This window comes from Atractosteus spatula, chromosome 20, assembly GCF_055471065.1.
Source record: "Atractosteus spatula isolate fAtrSpa1 chromosome 20, fAtrSpa1.hap1, whole genome shotgun sequence".
NCBI classification, from domain to species: domain Eukaryota; kingdom Metazoa; phylum Chordata; class Actinopteri; order Semionotiformes; family Lepisosteidae; genus Atractosteus; species Atractosteus spatula.
This window is the reverse complement of record NC_142725.1, coordinates 2870656-2892376: the sequence shown is the minus strand read 5'-3', so window position 1 is coordinate 2892376 and position 21721 is coordinate 2870656.

Sequence of the window (21721 nt, the reverse complement as noted above, 5' to 3'; positions counted from 1 at the left end):
TCTGAGCCCAGCAGTTACATTGGGATGCTCCAGAATGAAAAACGCGTTTATCTCGGGCTCAGAAACACGTTTGGACAACTTCTGCATAGTGGGGCAAAGAGCTGACTCAGTGTGCTCTTCTGAGCCCAGCAGTTACATTGGGATGCTCTAGATTGAAAAACGCGTTTATTTTTTGGCTGAAAAAGACGTTTTGACAACTTCTTCACAGTGGGGCTAAGAGCTGACTCAGTGTGCTCCTCTGAGACCAGCAGTTACATTGGGATGCTAAAGATTGAAAAACGCGTTTATCTCATGCTGAAAAACTCGTTTTGACAACTTCTGCACAGTGGGGCTAAGAGCTGACTCAGTGTGCTCTTCTGAGCCCAGCAGTTACATTGGGATGCTCCAGACTGAAAAACATGTTTATCTCGGGCTCAAAAACACGTTTGGACAACTTCTGCATAGTGGGGCGAAGAGCTGACTCAGTGTGCTCTTCTGAGCCCAGCAGTTACATTGGGATGCTCTAGATTGAAAAACGCGTTTAATTCGGGCTGAAAAAGTCGTTTTGACAACTTCTTCACAGTGGGGCTAAGAGCTGACTCAGTGTGCTCTTCTGAGCCCAGCAGTTACATTGGGATGCTAAAGATTGAAAAACGCGTTTATCTCATGCTGAAAAACACATTTTGACAACTTCTGCACAGTGGGGCGAAGAGCTGACTCAGTGTGCTCTTCTAAGCCCAACAGTTACATTAAGATGCTCCAGATTGAAAAACGCGTTTATCTTGAGCTGAAAAAGACGTTTTGACAACTTCTACACAGTGGGGCTAAGAGCTGACTCAGTGTGCTCTTCTGAGACCAGCAGTTACATTGGGATGCTAAAGATTGAAAAACGCGTTTATCTCATGCTGAAAAACACGTTTTGACAACTTCTGCACAGTGGGGCTAAGAGCTGACTCAGTGTTCTCTTCTGAGACCAGCAGTTCCATTAGGATGCTCCAGATTGAAAAACGCGTTTATCTGGGGCTGAAAACACGTTTTGACAACTTCTTCACAGTGGGGCTAAGTGCTGACTCAGTGTGCTCTTCTGAGCCCGGCAGTTACATTGGGATGCTCTAGATTGAAAAACGCGTTTATTTCGGGCTGAAAAAGACGTTTTGACACCTTCTTCACAGTGGGGCTAAGAGCTGACTCAGTGTTCTCTTCTGAGACCAGCAGTTCCATTAGGATGCTCCAGATTGAAAAACACGTTGATCTCGGGCTGAAAAACACGTTTTGAGATCTTCTGCACAGTGGGGCTAAGAGCTGACTCAGTGTGCTCTTCTGAGCCCAGCAGTTACATTGGGATGCTCCAGATTGAAAAACACGTTGATCTCGGGCTGAAAAACACGTTTTGAGATCTTCTGCACAGTGGGGATAAGAGCTGACTCAGTGTGCTCTTCTGAGCCCAGCAGTTACATTGGGATGCTCCAGACTGAAAAACGCGTTTATCTCCGGCTCAAAAACATGTTTGTACAACTTCTGCATAGTGGGGTAAAGAGCTGACTCAGTGTGCTCTTCTGAGCCCAGCAGTTACATTGGGATGCTCCAGATTGAAAAACGCGTTTATTTGGGGCTGAAAAACACGTTTTGACAACTTTTGCACAGTAGGGCTAAGAGCTGACTCAGTGTTCTCTTCTGAGCCCAGCAGTTACATTGGGATGCTAAAGATTGAAAAACGCGTTTATCTCATGCTGAAAAACACGTTTTGACAACTTCTGCACAGTGGGGCGAAGATCTGACTCAGTGTGCTCTTCTGAGCCCAACAGTTACATTGGGATGCTCCAGATTGAAAAACGCGTTTATCTCGGGCTGAAAAACATGTTTTGAGAACTTCTGCACAGTGGGGCTAAGAGCTGACTCAGTTTGCTCTTCTGAGCCCAGCAGTTACATTGGGATGCTAAAGATTGAAAAACGCGTTTATCTCATGCTGAAAAACACGTTTTGACAACTTCTGCACAGTGGGGCTAAGAGCTGACTCAGTGTGCTCTTCTGAGCCCAGCAGTTACATTAGGATGCTCCGGACTGAAAAACGCGTTTATCTCGAGCTGAAAAAGACGTTTTGACAACTTCTTCACAGTGGGGCTAAGAGCTGACTCAGTGTGCTCTTCTGAGCCCAGCAGTTACATTGGGATGCTCCAGATTGAAAAACGCATTTTTCTCGGGCTGAAATACACGTTTTGACAACTTCTGCACAGTGGGGCTAAGAGCTGACTCAGTGTGCTCTTCTGAGTCCAGCAGTTACATTGGGATGCACCAGATTGAAAAACACATTTATCTCGGGCTGAAAAAGACGTTTTGAGATCTTCTGCATAGTGGGGCTAAGAGCTGACTCATTGTGCTCTTCTGAGCCCAGCAGTTACATTGGGATGCTAAAGATTGAAAAACGCGTTTATCTCATGCTGAAAAACACGTTTTGACATCTTCTGCACAGTGGGGCTAAGAGCTGACTCAGTGTTCTCTTCTGAGACCAGCAGTTCCATTAGGATGCTCCAGATTGAAAAACGCGTTTATCTCTGGCTCAAAAACACGATTGGACAACTTCTGCATAGTGGGGCAAAGAGCTGACTCAGTGTGCTCTTCTGAGCCCAGCAGTTACATTGGGATGCTCTAGATTGAAAAACGCGTTTTTTTCGGGCTGAAAAAGACGTTTTGACAACTTCTTCACAGTGGGGCTAAGAGCTGACTCAGTGTGCTCTTCTGAGCCCAGCAGTTACATTGGGATGCTCCAGATTGAAAAACACGTTGATCTCGGGCTGAAAAACACGTTTTGAGATCTTCTGCACAGTGGGGCTAAGAGCTGACTCAGTGTGCTCTTCTGAGCCCAGCAGTTACATTGGGATGCTCCAGACTGAAAAACGCGTTTATCTCCGGCTCAAAAACATGTTTGGACAACTTCTGCATAGTGGGGTAAAGAGCTGACTCAGTGTGCTCTTCTGAGCCCAGCAGTGACATTGGGATGCTCCAGATTGAAAAACGCGTTTATTTGGGCTGAAAAACACGTTTTGACAACTTTTGCACAGTAGGGCTAAGAGCTGACTCAGTGTTCTCTTCTGAGCCCAGCAGTTACATTGGGATGCTAAAGATTGAAAAACGCGTTTATCTCATGCTGAAAAACACGTTTTGACATCTTCTGCACAGTGGGGCTAAGAGCTTACTCAGTGTTCTCTTCTGAGACCAGCAGTTCCATTAGGATGCTCCAGATTGAAAAACGCGTTTATCTCTGGCTCAAAAACACGATTGGACAACTTCTGCGTAGTGGGGCAAAGAGCTGACTCAGTGTGCTCTTCTGAGCCCAGCAGTTACATTGGGATGCTCTAGATTGAAAAACGCGTTTTTTTCGGTCTGAAAAAGACGTTTTGACAACTTCTTCACAGTGGGGCTAAGGGCTGACTCAGTGTGCTCTTCTGAGCCCAGCAGTTACATTGGGATGCTCAAGATTGAGAAACGCGTTGATCTCGGGCTGAAAAACACGTTTTGAGAACTTCTGCACAGTGGGGCTAAGAGCTGACTCAGTGTGCTCTTCTGAGCCCAGCGGTTACATTGGGATGCTCCAGACTGAGAAACGCGTTGATCTCGGGCTGAAAAACACGTTTTGAGAACTTCTGCACAGTGGGGCTAAGAGCTGACTCAGTGTGCTCTTCTGAGCCCAGCAGTTACATTGGGATGCTCCGGACTGATAAACATGTTTATCTCGGGCTGAAAAAGACGTTTTGACAACTTCTTCACAGTTGGGCTAAGAGCTGACTCAGTGTGCTCTTCTGAGCCCAGCAGTTACATTGGGATGCTAAAGATTGAAAAACGCGTTTATCTCGAGCTGAAAAAGACGTTTTGACAACTTCTTCACAGTGGGGCTAAGAGCTGACTCAGTGTGCTCTTCTGAGCCCAGAAGTTACATTGGGATGCTCCAGATTGAAAAACGCGTTTATCTCGGCCTGAAAAACCCGTATTGACAACTTCTGCACAGTGGGGCTAAGAGCTGTCTCAGTGTGTTCTTCTGAGCCTAGCAGTTACATTGGGATGCTCCAGATTGAAAAACGCATTTTTCTCGGGCTGAAATACACGTTTTGACAACTTCTGCACAGTGGGGCTAAGAGCTGACTCAGTGTGCTCTTTTGAGTCCAGCAGTTACATTGGGATGCACCAGATTGAAAAACACATTTATCTCGGGCTGAAAAAGACGTTTTGACAATTTCTGCAGGGTGGGGCGAAGAGCTGACTCAGTGTGCTCTTCTGAGCGCAGCAGTTACATTGGGATGCTCCAGATTGAAATACGCGTTTATCTCCGGCTGAAAAACATGTTTTGAGATCTTCTGCATAGTGGGGCTAAGAGCTGACTCATTGTGCTCTTCTGAGCCCAGCAGTTACATTGGGATGCTAAAGATTGAAAAACGCGTTTATCTCATGCTGAAAAACACGTTTTGACAACTTCTGCACAGTGGGGCTAAGAGCTTACTCAGTGTTCTCTTCTGAGACCAGCAGTTCCATTAGGATGCTCCAGATTGAAAAACGCGTTTATCTCTGGCTCAAAAACACGATTGGACAACTTCTGCATAGTGGGGCAAAGAGCTGACTCAGTGTGCTCTTCTGAGCCCAGCAGTTACATTGGAATGCTCTAGATTGAAAAACGCGTTTTTTTCGGGCTGAAAAAGACGTTTTGACAACTTCTTCACAGTGGGGCTAAGAGCTGACTCAGTGTGCTCTTCTGAGCCCAGCAGTTAGATTGGGATGCTCCAGATTAAAAAACGCGTTTATCTCGTGTTGAAAAACACGTTTTGACAACTTCTGCACAGTGGGGCTAAGAGCTGAATCAGTGTGCTCTTCTGAGCCCAGCAGTTACATTGGGATGCTCCAGATTGAAAAACGCATTTTTCTCAGGCTGAAAGACACGTTTTGACAACTTCTGCACAGTGGGGCGAAGAGCTGACTCAGTGTGCTCTTCTGAGCGCAGCAGTTACATTGGCATGCTCCAGATTGAAAAACGCGTTTATCTCGGGCTGAAAAACATGTATTGAGATCTTCTGCATAGTGGGGCTAAGAGCTGACTCAGTGTGCTCTTCTGAGCCCAGCAGTTACATTGGGATGCTCCAGATTGAAAAACACGTTGATCTCGGGCTGAAAAACACGTTTTGAGATCTTCTGCACAGTGGGGCTAAGAGCTGACTCAGTGTGCTCTTCTGAGCCCAGCAGTTACATTGGGATGCTCCAGACTGAAAAACGCGTTTATCTCCGGCTCAAAAACATGTTTGGACAACTTCTGCATAGTGGGGTAAAGAGCTGACTCAGTGTGCTCTTCTGAGCCCAGCAGTTACATTGGGATGCTCCAGATTGAAAAACGCGTTTATTTGGGGCTGAAAAACACGTTTTGACAACTTTTGCACAGTAGGGCTAAGAGCTGACTCAGTGTTCTCTTCTGAGCCCAGCAGTTACATTGGGATGCTAAAGATTGAAAAACGCGTTTATCTCATGCTGAAAAACACGTTTTGACAACTTCTGCACAGTGGGGCGAAGATCTGACTCAGTGTGCTCTTCTGAGCCAAACAGTTACATTGGGATGCTCCAGATTGAAAAACGCGTTTATCTCGGGCTGAAAAACATGTTTTGAGAACTTCTGCACAGTGGGGCTAAGAGCTGACTCAGTTTGCTCTTCTGAGCCCAGCAGTTACATTGGGATGCTAAAGATTGAAAAACGCGTTTATCTCGTGCTGAAAAACACGTTTTGACAACTTCTGCACAGTGGGGCTAAGAGCTGACTCAGTGTGCTCTTCTGAGCCCAGCAGTTACATTGGGATGCTCCGGACTGAAAAACGCGTTTATCTCGAGCTGAAAAAGACGTTTTGACAACTTCTTCACAGTGGGGCTAAGAGCTGACTCAGTGTGCTCTTCTGAGCCCAGCAGTTACATTGGGATGCTCCAGATTTAAAACGCATTTTTCTCGGGCTGAAATACACGTTTTGACAACTTCTGCACAGTGGGGCTAAGAGCTGACTCAGTGTGCTCTTCTGAGTCCAGCAGTTACATTGGGATGCACCAGATTGAAAAACACATTTATCTCGGGCTGAAAAAGACGTTTTGAGATCTTCTGCATAGTGGGGCTAAGAGCTGACTCATTGTGCTCTTCTGAGCCCAGCAGTTACATTGGGATGCTAAAGATTGAAAAACGCGTTTATCTCATGCTGAAAAACACGTTTTGACATCTTCTGCACAGTGGGGCTAAGAGCTGACTCAGTGTTCTCTTCTGAGACCAGCAGTTCCATTAGGATGCTCCAGATTGAAAAACGCGTTTATCTCTGGCTCAAAAACACGATTGGACAACTTCTGCATAGTGGGGCAAAGAGCTTACTCAGTGTGCTCTTCTGAGCCCAGCAGTTACATTGGGATGCTCTAGATTGAAAAACGCGTTTTTTTCGGGCTGAAAAAGACGTTTTGACAACTTCTTCACAGTGGGGCTAAGGGCTGACTCAGTGTGCTCTTCTGAGCCCAGCAGTTACATTGGGATGCTCAAGATTGAGAAACGCGTTGATCTCGGGCTGAAAAACACGTTTTGAGAACTTCTGCACAGTGGGGCTAAGAGCTGACTCAGTGTGCTCTTCTGAGCCCAGCGGTTACATTGGGATGCTCCAGACTGAGAAACGCGTTGATCTCGGGCTGAAAAACACGTTTTGAGAACTTCTGCACAGTGGGGCTAAGAGCTGACTCAGTGTGCTCTTCTGAGCCCAGCAGTTACATTGGGATGCTCCGGACTGATAAATATGTTTATCTCGGGCTGAAAAAGACGTTTTGACAACTTCTTCACAGTTGGGCTAAGAGCTGACTCAGTGTACTCTTCTGAGCCCAGCAGTTACATTGGGATGCTAAAGATTGAAAAACGCGTTTATCTCGAGCTGAAAAAGACGTTTTGACAACTTCTTCACAGTGGGGCTAAGAGCTGACTCAGTGTGCTCTTCTGAGCCCAGAAGTTACATTGGGATGCTCCAGATTGAAAAACGCGTTTATCTCGGCCTGAAAAACCCGTATTGACAACTTCTGCACAGTGGGGCTAAGAGCTGTCTCAGTGTGTTCTTCTGAGCCTAGCAGTTACATTGGGATGCTCCAGATTGAAAAACGCATTTTTCTCGGGCTGAAATACACGTTTTGACAACTTCTGCACAGTGGGGCTAAGAGCTGACTCAGTGTGCTCTTCTGAGTCCAGCAGTTACATTGGGATGCACCAGATTGAAAAACACATTTATCTCGGGCTGAAAAAGACGTTTTGACAACTTCTGCACAGTGGGGCTAAGAGCTGTCTCAGTGTGTTCTTCTGAGCCTAGCAGTTACATTGGGATGCTCCAGATTGAAAAACGCATTTTTCTCGGGCTGAAAAAGACGTTTTGACAACTTCTGCACAGTGGGGCGAGAGCTGACTCAGTGTGCTCTTCTGAGCGCAGCAGTTACATTGGGATGCTCCAGATTGAAAAACGCGTTTATCTCGGGCTGAAAAACATGTTTTGAGATCTTCTGCATAGTGGGGCTAAGAGCTGACTCATTGTGCTCTTCTGAGCCCAGCAGTTACATTGGGATGCTAAAGATTGAAAAACGCGTTTATCTCATGCTGAAAAACAAGTTTTGACAACTTCTGCACAGTGGGGCTAAGAGCTTACTCAGTGTTCTCTTCTGAGACCAGCAGTTCCGTTAGGATGCTCCAGATTGAAAAACGCGTTTATCTCTGGCTCAAAAACACGATTGGACAACTTCTGCATAGTGGGGCAAAGAGCTGACTCAGTGTGCTCTTCTGAGCCCAGCAGTTACATTGGGATGCTCTAGATTGAAAAACGCGTTTTTTTCAGGCTGAAAAAGACGTTTTGACAACTTCTTCACAGTGGGGCTAAGAGCTGACTCAGTGTGCTCTTCTGAGCCCAACAGTTACATTGGGATGCTCCAGATTGAAAAACGCGTTTATCTCGGGCTGAAAAACATGTTTTGAGAACTTCTGCACAGTGGGGCTAAGAGCTGACTCAGTTTACTCTTCTGAGCCCAGCAGTTACATTGGGATGCTAAAGATTGAAAAACGCGTTTATCTCGTGCTGAAAAACCCGTTTTGACAACTTCTGCACAGTGGGGCTAAGAGCTGACTCATTGTGCTCTTCTGAGCCCAGCAGTTACATTGGGATGCTCCGGACTGAAAAACATGTTTATCTCGGGCTGATAAAGACGTTTTGACAACTTCTTCACAGTGGGGCTAAGAGCTGACTCAGTGTGCTCTTCTGAGCCCAGCAGTTACATTGGGATGCTAAAGATTGAAAAACGCGTTTATCTCGAGCTGAAAAAGACGTTTTGACAACTTCTTCACAGTGGGGCTAAGAGCTGACTCAGTGTGCTCTTCTGAGCCCAGAAGTTACATTGGGATGCTCCAGATTGAAAAACGCGTTTATCTCGGCCTGAAAAACCCGTTTTGACAACTTCTGCACAGTGGGGCTAAGAGCTGTCTCAGTGTGTTCTTCTGAGCCTAGCAGTTACATTGGGATGCTCCAGATTGAAAAACGCATTTTTCTCGGGCTGAAATACACGTTTTGACAACTTCTGCACAGTGGGGCTAAGAGCTGACTCAGTGTGCTCTTCTGAGCCCAGCAGTTACATTGGGATGCTCCGGACTGAAAAACATGTTTATCTTGAGCTGAAAAAGATGTTTTGACAACTTCTACACAGTGGGGCTAAGAGCTGACTCAGTGTGCTCTTCTGAGTCCAGCAGTTAGATTGGGATACACCAGATTGAAAAACACATTTATCTCGGGTTGAAAAACATGTTTTGAGATCTTCTGCATAGTGGGGCTAAGAGCTGACTCAGTGTGCTCCTCTGAGCCCAGCAGTTACATTGGGATGCTCCGGACTGAAAAACATGTTTATCTTGAGCTGAAAAAGACGATTTGACAACTTCTACACAGTGGGGCTAAGAGCTGACTCAGTGTGCTCTTCTGAGCCCAGCAGTTACATTGGGATGCTAAAGATTGAAAAACGCGTTTATCTCATGCTGAAAAACACGTTTTGACAACTTCTGCACAGTGGGGCTAAGAGCTGAATCAGTGTGCTCTTCTGAGCCCAGCAGTTACATTGGGATGCTCCAGAATGAAAAACGCGTTTATCTCGGGCTCAGAAACACGTTTGGACAACTTCTGCATAGTGGGGCTAAGAGCTGACTCAGTGTGCTCTTCTGAGCCCAGCAGTTACATTGGGATGCTCTAGATTGAAAAACGCGTTTATTTTTTGGCTGAAAAAGACGTTTTGACAACTTCTTCACAGTGGGGCTAAGAGCTGACTCAGTGTGCTCTTCTGAGCCCAGCAGTTACATTGGGATGCTCCAGATTAAAAAACGCGTTTATCTCGTGTTGAAAAACAAGTTTTGACAACTTCTGCACAGTGGGGCTAAGAGCTGAATCAGTGTGCTCTTCTGAGCCCAGCAGTTACATTGGGATGCTCCAGAATGAAAAACGCGTTTATCTCGGGCTCAGAAACACGTTTGGACAACTTCTGCATAGTGGGGCAAAGAGCTGACTCAGTGTGCTCTTCTGAGCCCAGCAGTTACATTGGGATGCTCTAGATTGAAAAACGCGTTTATTTTTTGGCTGAAAAAGACGTTTTGACAACTTCTTCACAGTGGGGCTAAGAGCTGACTCAGTGTGCTCCTCTGAGACCAGCAGTTACATTGGGATGCTAAAGATTGAAAAACGCGTTTATCTCATGCTGAAAAACTCGTTTTGACAACTTCTGCACAGTGGGGCTAAGAGCTGACTCAGTGTGCTCTTCTGAGCCCAGCAGTTACATTGGGATGCTAAAGATTGAAAAACGCGTTTATCTCGAGCTGAAAAAGACGTTTTGACAACTTCTTCACAGTGGGGCTAAGAGCTGACTCAGTGTGCTCTTCTGAGCCCAGAAGTTACATTGGGATGCTCCAGATTGAAAAACGCGTTTATCTCGGCCTGAAAAACCCGTTTTGACAACTTCTGCACAGTGGGGCTAAGAGCTGTCTCAGTGTGTTCTTCTGAGCCTAGCAGTTACATTGGGATGCTCCAGATTGAAAAACGCATTTTTCTCGGGCTGAAATACACGTTTTGACAACTTCTGCACAGTGGGGCTAAGAGCTGACTCAGTGTGCTCTTCTGAGCCCAGCAGTTACATTGGGATGCTCCGGACTGAAAAACATGTTTATCTTGAGCTGAAAAAGACGTTTTGACAACTTCTACACAGTGGGGCTAAGAGCTGACTCAGTGTGCTCTTCTGAGTCCAGCAGTTAGATTGGGATACACCAGATTGAAAAACACATTTATCTCGGGTTGAAAAACATGTTTTGAGATCTTCTGCATAGTGGGGCTAAGAGCTGACTCAGTGTGCTCCTCTGAGCCCAGCAGTTACATTGGGATGCTCCGGACTGAAAAACATGTTTATCTTGAGCTGAAAAAGACGATTTGACAACTTCTACACAGTGGGGCTAAGAGCTGACTCAGTGTGCTCTTCTGAGACCAGCAGTTACATTGGGATGCTAAAGATTGAAAAACGCGTTTATCTCATGCTGAAAAACACGTTTTGACAACTTCTGCACAGTGGGGCTAAGAGCTGAATCAGTGTGCTCTTCTGAGCCCAGCAGTTACATTGGGATGCTCCAGAATGAAAAACGCGTTTATCTCGGGCTCAGAAACACGTTTGGACAACTTCTGCATAGTGGGGCTAAGAGCTGACTCAGTGTGCTCTTCTGAGCCCAGCAGTTACATTGGGATGCTCTAGATTGAAAAACGCGTTTAATTCGGGCTGCAAAAGTCGTTTTGACAACTTCTTCACAGTGGGGCTAAGAGCTGACTCAGTGTGCTCTTCTGAGCCCAGCAGTTACATTGGGATGCTAAAGATTGAAAAACGCGTTTATCTCATGCTGAAAAACACATTTTGACAACTTCTGCACAGTGGGGCGAAGAGCTGACTCAGTGTGCTCTTCTAAGCCCAACAGTTACATTAAGATGCTCCAGATTGAAAAACGCGTTTATCTTGAGCTGAAAAAGACGTTTTGACAACTTCTACACAGTGGGGCTAAGAGCTGACTCAGTGTGCTCTTCTGAGACCAGCAGTTACATTGGGATGCTAAAGATTGAAAAACGCGTTTATCTCATGCTGAAAAACACGTTTTGACAACTTCTGCACAGTGGGGCTAAGAGCTGACTCAGTGTTCTCTTCTGAGACCAGCAGTTCCATTAGGATGCTCCAGATTGAAAAACGCGTTTATCTGGGGCTGAAAACACGTTTTGACAACTTCTTCACAGTGGGGCTAAGTGCTGACTCAGTGTGCTCTTCTGAGCCCGGCAGTTACATTGGGATGCTCTAGATTGAAAAACGCGTTTATTTCGGGCTGAAAAAGACGTTTTGACACCTTCTTCACAGTGGGGCTAAGAGCTGACTCAGTGTGCTTTTCTGAGCCCAGCAGTTACATTGGGATGCTCCAGATTGAAAAACGCGTTTATCTCGGGCTGAAAAACACGTTTTGAGAACTTCTGCACAGTGGGGCTAAGAGCTGACTCAGTGTGCTCTTCTGAACCTAGCAGTTACATTGGGATGCTAAAGATTGAAAAACGCGTTTATCTCATGCTGAAAAACACGTTTTGACAACTTCTGCACAGTGGGGCTAAGAGCTGACTCAGTGTGCTCTTCTGAGCCCAGCAGTTACATTGGGATGCTCCAGATTAAAAAACGCGTTTATCTCGTGTTGAAAAACACGTTTTGACAACTTCTGCACAGTGGGGCTAAGAGCTGAATCAGTGTGCTCTTCTGAGCCCAGCAGTTACATTGGGATGCTCCAGAATGAAAAACGCGTTTATCTCGGGCTCAGAAACACGTTTGGCCAACTTCTGCATAGTGGGGCAAAGAGCTGACTCAGTGTGCTCCTCTGAGCCCAGCAGTTACATTGGGATGCTCCGGACTGAAAAACATGTTTATCTTGAGCTGAAAAAGACGATTTGACAACTTCTACACAGTGGGGCTAAGAGCTGACTCAGTGTGCTCTTCTGAGACCAGCAGTTACATTGGGATGCTAAAGATTGAAAAACGCGTTTATCTCATGCTGAAAAACACGTTTTGACAACTTCTGCACAGTGGGGCTAAGAGCTGAATCAGTGTGCTCTTCTGAGCCCAGCAGTTACATTGGGATGCTCCAGAATGAAAAACGCGTTTATCTCGGGCTCAGAAACACGTTTGGACAACTTCTGCATAGTGGGGCTAAGAGCTGACTCAGTGTGCTCTTCTGAGCCCAGCAGTTACATTGGGATGCTCTAGATTGAAAAACGCGTTTATTTTTTGGCTGAAAAAGACGTTTTGACAACTTCTTCACAGTGGGGCTAAGAGCTGACTCAGTGTGCTCTTCTGAGCCCAGCAGTTACATTGGGATGCTCCAGATTAAAAAACGCGTTTATCTCGTGTTGAAAAACACGTTTTGACAACTTCTGCACAGTGGGGCTAAGAGCTGAATCAGTGTGCTCTTCTGAGCCCAGCAGTTACATTGGGATGCTCCAGAATGAAAAACGCGTTTATCTCGGGCTCAGAAACACGTTTGGACAACTTCTGCATAGTGGGGCAAAGAGCTGACTCAGTGTGCTCTTCTGAGCCCAACAGTTACATTGGGATGCTCTAGATTGAAAAACGCGTTTATTTTTTGGCTGAAAAAGACGTTTTGACAACTTCTTCACAGTGGGGCTAAGAGCTGACTCAGTGTGCTCCTCTGAGACCAGCAGTTACATTGGGATGCTAAAGATTGAAAAACGCGTTTATCTCATGCTGAAAAACTCGTTTTGACAACTTCTGCACAGTGGGGCTAAGAGCTGACTCAGTGTGCTCTTCTGAGCCCAGCAGTTACATTGGGATGCTCCAGACTGAAAAACATGTTTATCTCGGGCTCAAAAACACGTTTGGACAACTTCTGCATAGTGGGGCGAAGAGCTGACTCAGTGTGCTCTTCTGAGCCCAGCAGTTACATTGGGATGCTCTAGATTGAAAAACGCGTTTAATTCGGGCTGAAAAAGTCGTTTTGACAACTTCTTCACAGTGGGGCTAAGAGCTGACTCAGTGTGCTCTTCTGAGCCCAGCAGTTACATTGGGATGCTAAAGATTGAAAAACGCGTTTATCTCATGCTGAAAAACACATTTTGACAACTTCTGCACAGTGGGGCGAAGAGCTGACTCAGTGTGCTCTTCTAAGCCCAACAGTTACATTAAGATGCTCCAGATTGAAAAACGCGTTTATCTTGAGCTGAAAAAGACGTTTTGACAACTTCTACACAGTGGGGCTAAGAGCTGACTCAGTGTGCTCTTCTGAGACCAGCAGTTACATTGGGATGCTAAAGATTGAAAAACGCGTTTATCTCATGCTGAAAAACACGTTTTGACAACTTCTGCACAGTGGGGCTAAGTGCTGACTCAGTGTGCTCTTCTGAGCCCGGCAGTTACATTGGGATGCTCTAGATTGAAAAACGCGTTTATTTCGGGCTGAAAAAGACGTTTTGACACCTTCTTCACAGTGGGGCTAAGAGCTGACTCAGTGTTCTCTTCTGAGACCAGCAGTTCCATTAGGATGCTCCAGATTGAAAAACACGTTGATCTCGGGCTGAAAAACACGTTTTGAGATCTTCTGCACAGTGGGGCTAAGAGCTGACTCAGTGTGCTCTTCTGAGCCCAGCAGTTACATTGGGATGCTCCAGATTGAAAAACACGTTGATCTCGGGCTGAAAAACACGTTTTGAGATCTTCTGCACAGTGGGGATAAGAGCTGACTCAGTGTGCTCTTCTGAGCCCAGCAGTTACATTGGGATGCTCCAGACTGAAAAACGCGTTTATCTCCGGCTCAAAAACATGTTTGTACAACTTCTGCATAGTGGGGTAAAGAGCTGACTCAGTGTGCTCTTCTGAGCCCAGCAGTTACATTGGGATGCTCCAGATTGAAAAACGCGTTTATTTGGGGCTGAAAAACACGTTTTGACAACTTTTGCACAGTAGGGCTAAGAGCTGACTCAGTGTTCTCTTCTGAGCCCAGCAGTTACATTGGGATGCTAAAGATTGAAAAACGCGTTTATCTCATGCTGAAAAACACGTTTTGACAACTTCTGCACAGTGGGGCGAAGATCTGACTCAGTGTGCTCTTCTGAGCCCAACAGTTACATTGGGATGCTCCAGATTGAAAAACGCGTTTATCTCGGGCTGAAAAACATGTTTTGAGAACTTCTGCACAGTGGGGCTAAGAGCTGACTCAGTTTGCTCTTCTGAGCCCAGCAGTTACATTGGGATGCTAAAGATTGAAAAACGCGTTTATCTCGTGCTGAAAAACACGTTTTGACAACTTCTGCACAGTGGGGCTAAGAGCTGACTCAGTGTGCTCTTCTGAGCCCAGCAGTTACATTGGGATGCTCCGGACTGAAAAACGCGTTTATCTCGAGCTGAAAAAGACGTTTTGACAACTTCTTCACAGTGGGGCTAAGAGCTGACTCAGTGTGCTCTTCTGAGCCCAGCAGTTACATTGGGATGCTCCAGATTGAAAAACGCATTTTTCTCGGGCTGAAATACACGTTTTGACAACTTCTGCACAGTGGGGCTAAGAGCTGACTCAGTGTGCTCTTCTGAGTCCAGCAGTTACATTGGGATGCACCAGATTGAAAAACACATTTATCTCGGGCTGAAAAAGACGTTTTGAGATCTTCTGCATAGTGGGGCTAAGAGCTGACTCATTGTGCTCTTCTGAGCCCAGCAGTTACATTGGGATGCTAAAGATTGAAAAACGCGTTTATCTCATGCTGAAAAACACGTTTTGACATCTTCTGCACAGTGGGGCTAAGAGCTGACTCAGTGTTCTCTTCTGAGACCAGCAGTTCCATTAGGATGCTCCAGATTGAAAAACGCGTTTATCTCTGGCTCAAAAACACGATTGGACAACTTCTGCATAGTGGGGCAAAGAGCTGACTCAGTGTGCTCTTCTGAGCCCAGCAGTTACATTGGGATGCTCTAGATTGAAAAACGCGTTTTTTTCGGGCTGAAAAAGACGTTTTGACAACTTCTTCACAGTGGGGCTAAGAGCTGACTCAGTGTGCTCTTCTGAGCCCAGCAGTTACATTGGGATGCTCCAGATTGAAAAACACGTTGATCTCGGGCTGAAAAACACGTTTTGAGATCTTCTGCACAGTGGGGCTAAGAGCTGACTCAGTGTGCTCTTCTGAGCCCAGCAGTTACATTGGGATGCTCCAGACTGAAAAACGCGTTTATCTCCTGCTCAAAAACATGTTTGGACAACTTCTGCATAGTGGGGTAAAGAGCTGACTCAGTGTGCTCTTCTGAGCCCAGCAGTGACATTGGGATGCTCCAGATTGAAAAACGCGTTTATTTGGGCTGAAAAACACGTTTTGACAACTTTTGCACAGTAGGGCTAAGAGCTGACTCAGTGTTCTCTTCTGAGCCCAGCAGTTACATTGGGATGCTAAAGATTGAAAAACGCGTTTATCTCATGCTGAAAAACACGTTTTGACATCTTCTGCACAGTGGGGCTAAGAGCTTACTCAGTGTTCTCTTCTGAGACCAGCAGTTCCATTAGGATGCTCCAGATTGAAAAACGCGTTTATCTCTGGCTCAAAAACACGATTGGACAACTTCTGCGTAGTGGGGCAAAGAGCTGACTCAGTGTGCTCTTCTGAGCCCAGCAGTTACATTGGGATGCTCTAGATTGAAAAACGCGTTTTTTTCGGTCTGAAAAAGACGTTTTGACAACTTCTTCACAGTGGGGCTAAGGGCTGACTCAGTGTGCTCTTCTGAGCCCAGCAGTTACATTGGGATGCTCAAGATTGAGAAACGCGTTGATCTCGGGCTGAAAAACACGTTTTGAGAACTTCTGCACAGTGGGGCTAAGAGCTGACTCAGTGTGCTCTTCTGAGCCCAGCGGTTACATTGGGATGCTCCAGACTGAGAAACGCGTTGATCTCGGGCTGAAAAACACGTTTTGAGAACTTCTGCACAGTGGGGCTAAGAGCTGACTCAGTGTGCTCTTCTGAGCCCAGCAGTTACATTGGGATGCTCCGGACTGATAAACATGTTTATCTCGGGCTGAAAAAGACGTTTTGACAACTTCTTCACAGTTGGGCTAAGAGCTGACTCAGTGTGCTCTTCTGAGCCCAGCAGTTACATTGGGATGCTAAAGATTGAAAAACGCGTTTATCTCGAGCTGAAAAAGACGTTTTGACAACTTCTTCACAGTGGGGCTAAGAGCTGACTCAGTGTGCTCTTCTGAGCCCAGAAGTTACATTGGGATGCTCCAGATTGAAAAACGCGTTTATCTCGGCCTGAAAAACCCGTATTGACAACTTCTGCACAGTGGGGCTAAGAGCTGTCTCAGTGTGTTCTTCTGAGCCTAGCAGTTACATTGGAATGCTCCAGATTGAAAAACGCATTTTTCTCGGGCTGAAATACACGTTTTGACAACTTCTGCACAGTGGGGCTAAGAGCTGACTCAGTGTGCTCTTTTGAGTCCAGCAGTTACATTGGGATGCACCAGATTGAAAAACACATTTATCTCGGGCTGAAAAAGACGTTTTGACAATTTCTGCAGGGTGGGGCGAAGAGCTGACTCAGTGTGCTCTTCTGAGCGCAGCAGTTACATTGGGATGCTCCAGATTGAAATACGCGTTTATCTCCGGCTGAAAAACATGTTTTGAGATCTTCTGCATAGTGGGGCTAAGAGCTGACTCATTGTGCTCTTCTGAGCCCAGCAGTTACATTGGGATGCTAAAGATTGAAAAACGCGTTTATCTCATGCTGAAAAACACGTTTTGACAACTTCTGCACAGTGGGGCTAAGAGCTGACTCAGTGTTCTCTTCTGAGACCAGCAGTTCCATTAGGATGCTCCAGATTGAAAAACGCATTTTTCTCGGGCTGAAAAAGACGTTTTGACAACTTCTGCACAGTGGGGCGAAGAGCTGACTCAGTGTGCTCTTCTGAGCGCAGCAGTTACATTGGGATGCTCCAGATTGAAAAACGCGTTTATCTCGGGCTGAAAAACATGTTTTGAGATCTTCTGCATAGTGGGGCTAAGAGCTGACTCATTGTGATCTTCTGAGCCCAGCAGTTACATTGGGATGCTAAAGATTGAAAAACGCGTTTATCTCATGCTGAAAAACACGTTTTGACAACTTCTGCACAGTGGGGCTAAGAGCTTACTCAGTGTTCTCTTCTGAGACCAGCAGTTCCATTAGGATGCTCCAGATTGAAAAACGCGTTTATCTCTGGCTCAAAAACACGATTGGACAACTTCTGCATAGTGGGGCAAAGAGCTGACTCAGTGTGCTCTTCTGAGCCCAGCAGTTACATTGGGATGCTCTAGATTGAAAAACGCGTTTTTTTCAGGCTGAAAAAGACGTTTTGACAACTTCTTCACAGTGGGGCTAAGAGCTGACTCAGTGTGCTCTTCTGAGCCCAACAGTTACATTGGGATGCTCCAGATTGAAAAACGCGTTTATCTCGGGCTGAAAAACATGTTTTGAGAACTTCTGCACAGTGGGGCTAAGAGCTGACTCAGTTTACTCTTCTGAGCCCAGCAGTTACATTGGGATGCTAAAGATTGAAAAACGCGTTTATCTCGTGCTGAAAAACCCGTTTTGACAACTTCTGCACAGTGGGGCTAAGAGCTGACTCATTGTGCTCTTCTGAGCCCAGCAGTTACATTGGGATGCTCCGGACTGAAAAACATGTTTATCTCGGGCTGATAAAGACGTTTTGACAACTTCTTCACAGTGGGGCTAAGAGCTGACTCAGTGTGCTCTTCTGAGCCCAGCAGTTACATTGGGATGCTAAAGATTGAAAAACGCGTTTATCTCGAGCTGAAAAAGACGTTTTGACAACTTCTTCACAGTGGGGCTAAGAGCTGACTCAGTGTGCTCTTCTGAGCCCAGAAGTTACATTGGGATGCTCCAGATTGAAAAACGCGTTTATCTCGGCCTGAAAAACCCGTTTTGACAACTTCTGCACAGTGGGGCTAAGAGCTGTCTCAGTGTGTTCTTCTGAGCCTAGCAGTTACATTGGGATGCTCCAGATTGAAAAACGCATTTTTCTCGGGCTGAAATACACGTTTTGACAACTTCTGCACAGTGGGGCTAAGAGCTGACTCAGTGTGCTCTTCTGAGCCCAGCAGTTACATTGGGATGCTCCGGACTGAAAAACATGTTTATCTTGAGCTGAAAAAGACGTTTTGACAACTTCTACACAGTGGGGCTAAGAGCTGACTCAGTGTGCTCTTCTGAGTCCAGCAGTTAGATTGGGATACACCAGATTGAAAAACACATTTATCTCGGGTTGAAAAACATGTTTTGAGATCTTCTGCATAGTGGGGCTAAGAGCTGACTCAGTGTGCTCCTCTGAGCCCAGCAGTTACATTGGGATGCTCCGGACTGAAAAACATGTTTATCTTGAGCTGAAAAAGACGATTTGACAACTTCTACACAGTGGGGCTAAGAGCTGACTCAGTGTGCTCTTCTGAGACCAGCAGTTACATTGGGATGCTAAAGATTGAAAAACGCGTTTATCTCATGCTGAAAAACACGTTTTGACAACTTCTGCACAGTGGGGCTAAGAGCTGAATCAGTGTGCTCTTCTGAGCCCAGCAGTTACATTGGGATGCTCCAGAATGAAAAACGCGTTTATCTCGGGCTCAGAAACACGTTTGGACAACTTCTGCATAGTGGGGCTAAGAGCTGACTCAGTGTGCTCTTCTGAGCCCAGCAGTTACATTGGGATGCTCTAGATTGAAAAACGCGTTTATTTTTTGGCTGAAAAAGACGTTTTGACAACTTCTTCACAGTGGGGCTAAGAGCTGACTCAGTGTGCTCTTCTGAGCCCAGCAGTTACATTGGGATGCTCCAGATTAAAAAACGCGTTTATCTCGTGTTGAAAAACACGTTTTGACAACTTCTGCACAGTGGGGCTAAGAGCTGAATCAGTGTGCTCTTCTGAGCCCAGCAGTTACATTGGGATGCTCCAGAATGAAAAACGCGTTTATCTCGGGCTCAGAAACACGTTTGGACAACTTCTGCATAGTGGGGCAAAGAGCTGACTCAGTGTGCTCTTCTGAGCCCAGCAGTTACATTGGGATGCTCTAGATTGAAAAACGCGTTTATTTTTTGGCTGAAAAAGACGTTTTGACAACTTCTTCACAGTGGGGCTAAGAGCTGACTCAGTGTGCTCCTCTGAGACCAGCAGTTACATTGGGATGCTAAAGATTGAAAAACGCGTTTATCTCATGCTGAAAAACTCGTTTTGACAACTTCTGCACAGTGGGGCTAAGAGCTGACTCAGTGTGCTCTTCTGAGCCCAGCAGTTACATTGGGATGCTCCAGACTGAAAAACATGTTTATCTCGGGCTCAAAAACACGTTTGGACAACTTCTGCATAGTGGGGCGAAGAGCTGACTCAGTGTGCTCTTCTGAGCCCAGCAGTTACATTGGGATGCTCTAGATTGAAAAACGCGTTTAATTCGGGCTGAAAAAGTCGTTTTGACAACTTCTTCACAGTGGGGCTAAGAGCTGACTCAGTGTGCTCTTCTGAGCCCAGCAGTTACATTGGGATGCTAAAGATTGAAAAACGCGTTTATCTCATGCTGAAAAACACATTTTGACAACTTCTGCACAGTGGGGCGAAGAGCTGACTCAGTGTGCTCTTCTAAGCCCAACAGTTACATTAAGATGCTCCAGATTGAAAAACGCGTTTATCTTGAGCTGAAAAAGACGTTTTGACAACTTCTACACAGTGGGGCTAAGAGCTGACTCAGTGTGCTCTTCTGAGACCAGCAGTTACATTGGGATGCTAAAGATTGAAAAACGCGTTTATCTCATGCTGAAAAACACGTTTTGACAACTTCTACACAGTGGGGCTAAGAGCTGACTCAGTGTTCTCTTCTGAGACCAGCAGTTCCATTAGGATGCTCCAGATTGAAAAACGCGTTTATCTGGGGCTGAAAACACGTTTTGACAACTTCTTCACAGTGGGGCTAAGTGCTGACTCAGTGTGCTCTTCTGAGCCCGGCAGTTACATTAGGATGCTCCAGACTGAAAAACATGTTTATCTCGGGCTCAAAAACACGTTTGGACAACTTCTGCATAGTGGGGCGAAGAGCTGACTCAGTGTGCTCTTCTGAGCCCAGCAGTTACATTGGGATGCTCCAGATTGAAAAACGCGTTTATTTGGGGCTGAAAAACACGTTTTGACAACTTTTGCAAAGTGGGGCTAAGAGCTGACTCAGTGTGCTCTTCTGAGTCCAACAGTTACATTGAGATGCTCTATATTGAAAAACGCGTTTATCTCGGGCTGAAAAACATGTTTTGAGAACTTCTGCACAGTGGGGCTAAGAGCTGACTCAGTGTGCTCTTCTGAGCCCAGCAGTTACATTGGGATGCTAAAGATTGAAAAACGCGTTTATCTCTGGTTGAAAAACACGTTTTGAGAACTTCTTCACAGTGGGGCTAAGAGCTGACTCAGTGTGCTCTTCTGAGCCCAGCAGTTACATTGGGATGCTCCAGATTAAAAAACGCGTTTATCTCGTGTTGAAAAACACGTTTTGACAACTTCTGCACAGTGGGGCAAAGAGCTGACTCAGTGTGCTCTTCTGAGCCCAGCAGTTACATTGGGATGCTCTAGATTGAAAAACGCGTTTATCTCATGCTGAAAAACACGTTTTGACAACTTCTGCACAGTGGGGCTAAGAGCTGACACAGTGTTCTCTTCTGAGACCAGCAGTTCCATTAGGATGCTCCAGATTGAAAAACGCGTTTATCTCGTGTTGAAAAACACGTTTTGACAACTTCTGCACAGTTGGGCTAAGAGCTGACTCAGTGTGCTCTTCTGAGCCCAGCAGTTACATTGGGATGCTCCAGACTGAAAAACATGTTTATCTCGGGCTCAAAAACACGTTTGGACAACTTCTGCATAGTGGGGCGAAGAGCTGACTCAGTGTGCTCTTCTGAGCCCAGCAGTTACATTGGGATGCTCTAGATTGAAAAACGCGTTTAATTCGGGCTGAAAAAGACGTTTTGACAACTTCTTCACAGTGGGGCTAAGGGCTGACTCAGTGTGCTCTTCTGAGCCCAGCAGTTACATTGGGATGCTCCAGATTGAAAAACGCGTTTATTTGGGGCTGAAAAACAAGTTTTGACAACTTTTGCACAGTGGGGCTAAGAGCTGACTCAGTGTGCTCTTCTGAGCCCAGCAGTTACATTGGGATGCTAAAGAATGAAAAACGCGTTTATCTCGTGCTGAAAAACACGTTTTGACAACTTCTGCACAGTGGGGCTAAGAGCTGACTCAGTGTGCTCTTCTGAGCCCAGCAGTTACATTGGGATGCTCCGGACTGAAAAACATGTTTATCTCGAGCTGAAAAAGACGTTTTGACAACTTCTACACAGTGGGGCTAAGAGCTGACTCAGTGTGCTCTTCTGAGTCCAGCAGTTACATTGGGATACACCAGATTGAAAAACACATTTATCTCGGGCTGAAAAAGACGTTTTGACAATTTCTGCACAGTGGGGCGAAGAGCTGACTCAGTGTGCTCTTCTGAGCGCAGCAGTTACATTGGGATGCTCCAGATTGAAAAACGCGTTTATCTCTGGCTGAAAAACATGTTTTGAGATCTTCTGCATAGTGGGGCTAAGAGCTGACTCAGTGTGCTCCTCTGAGCCC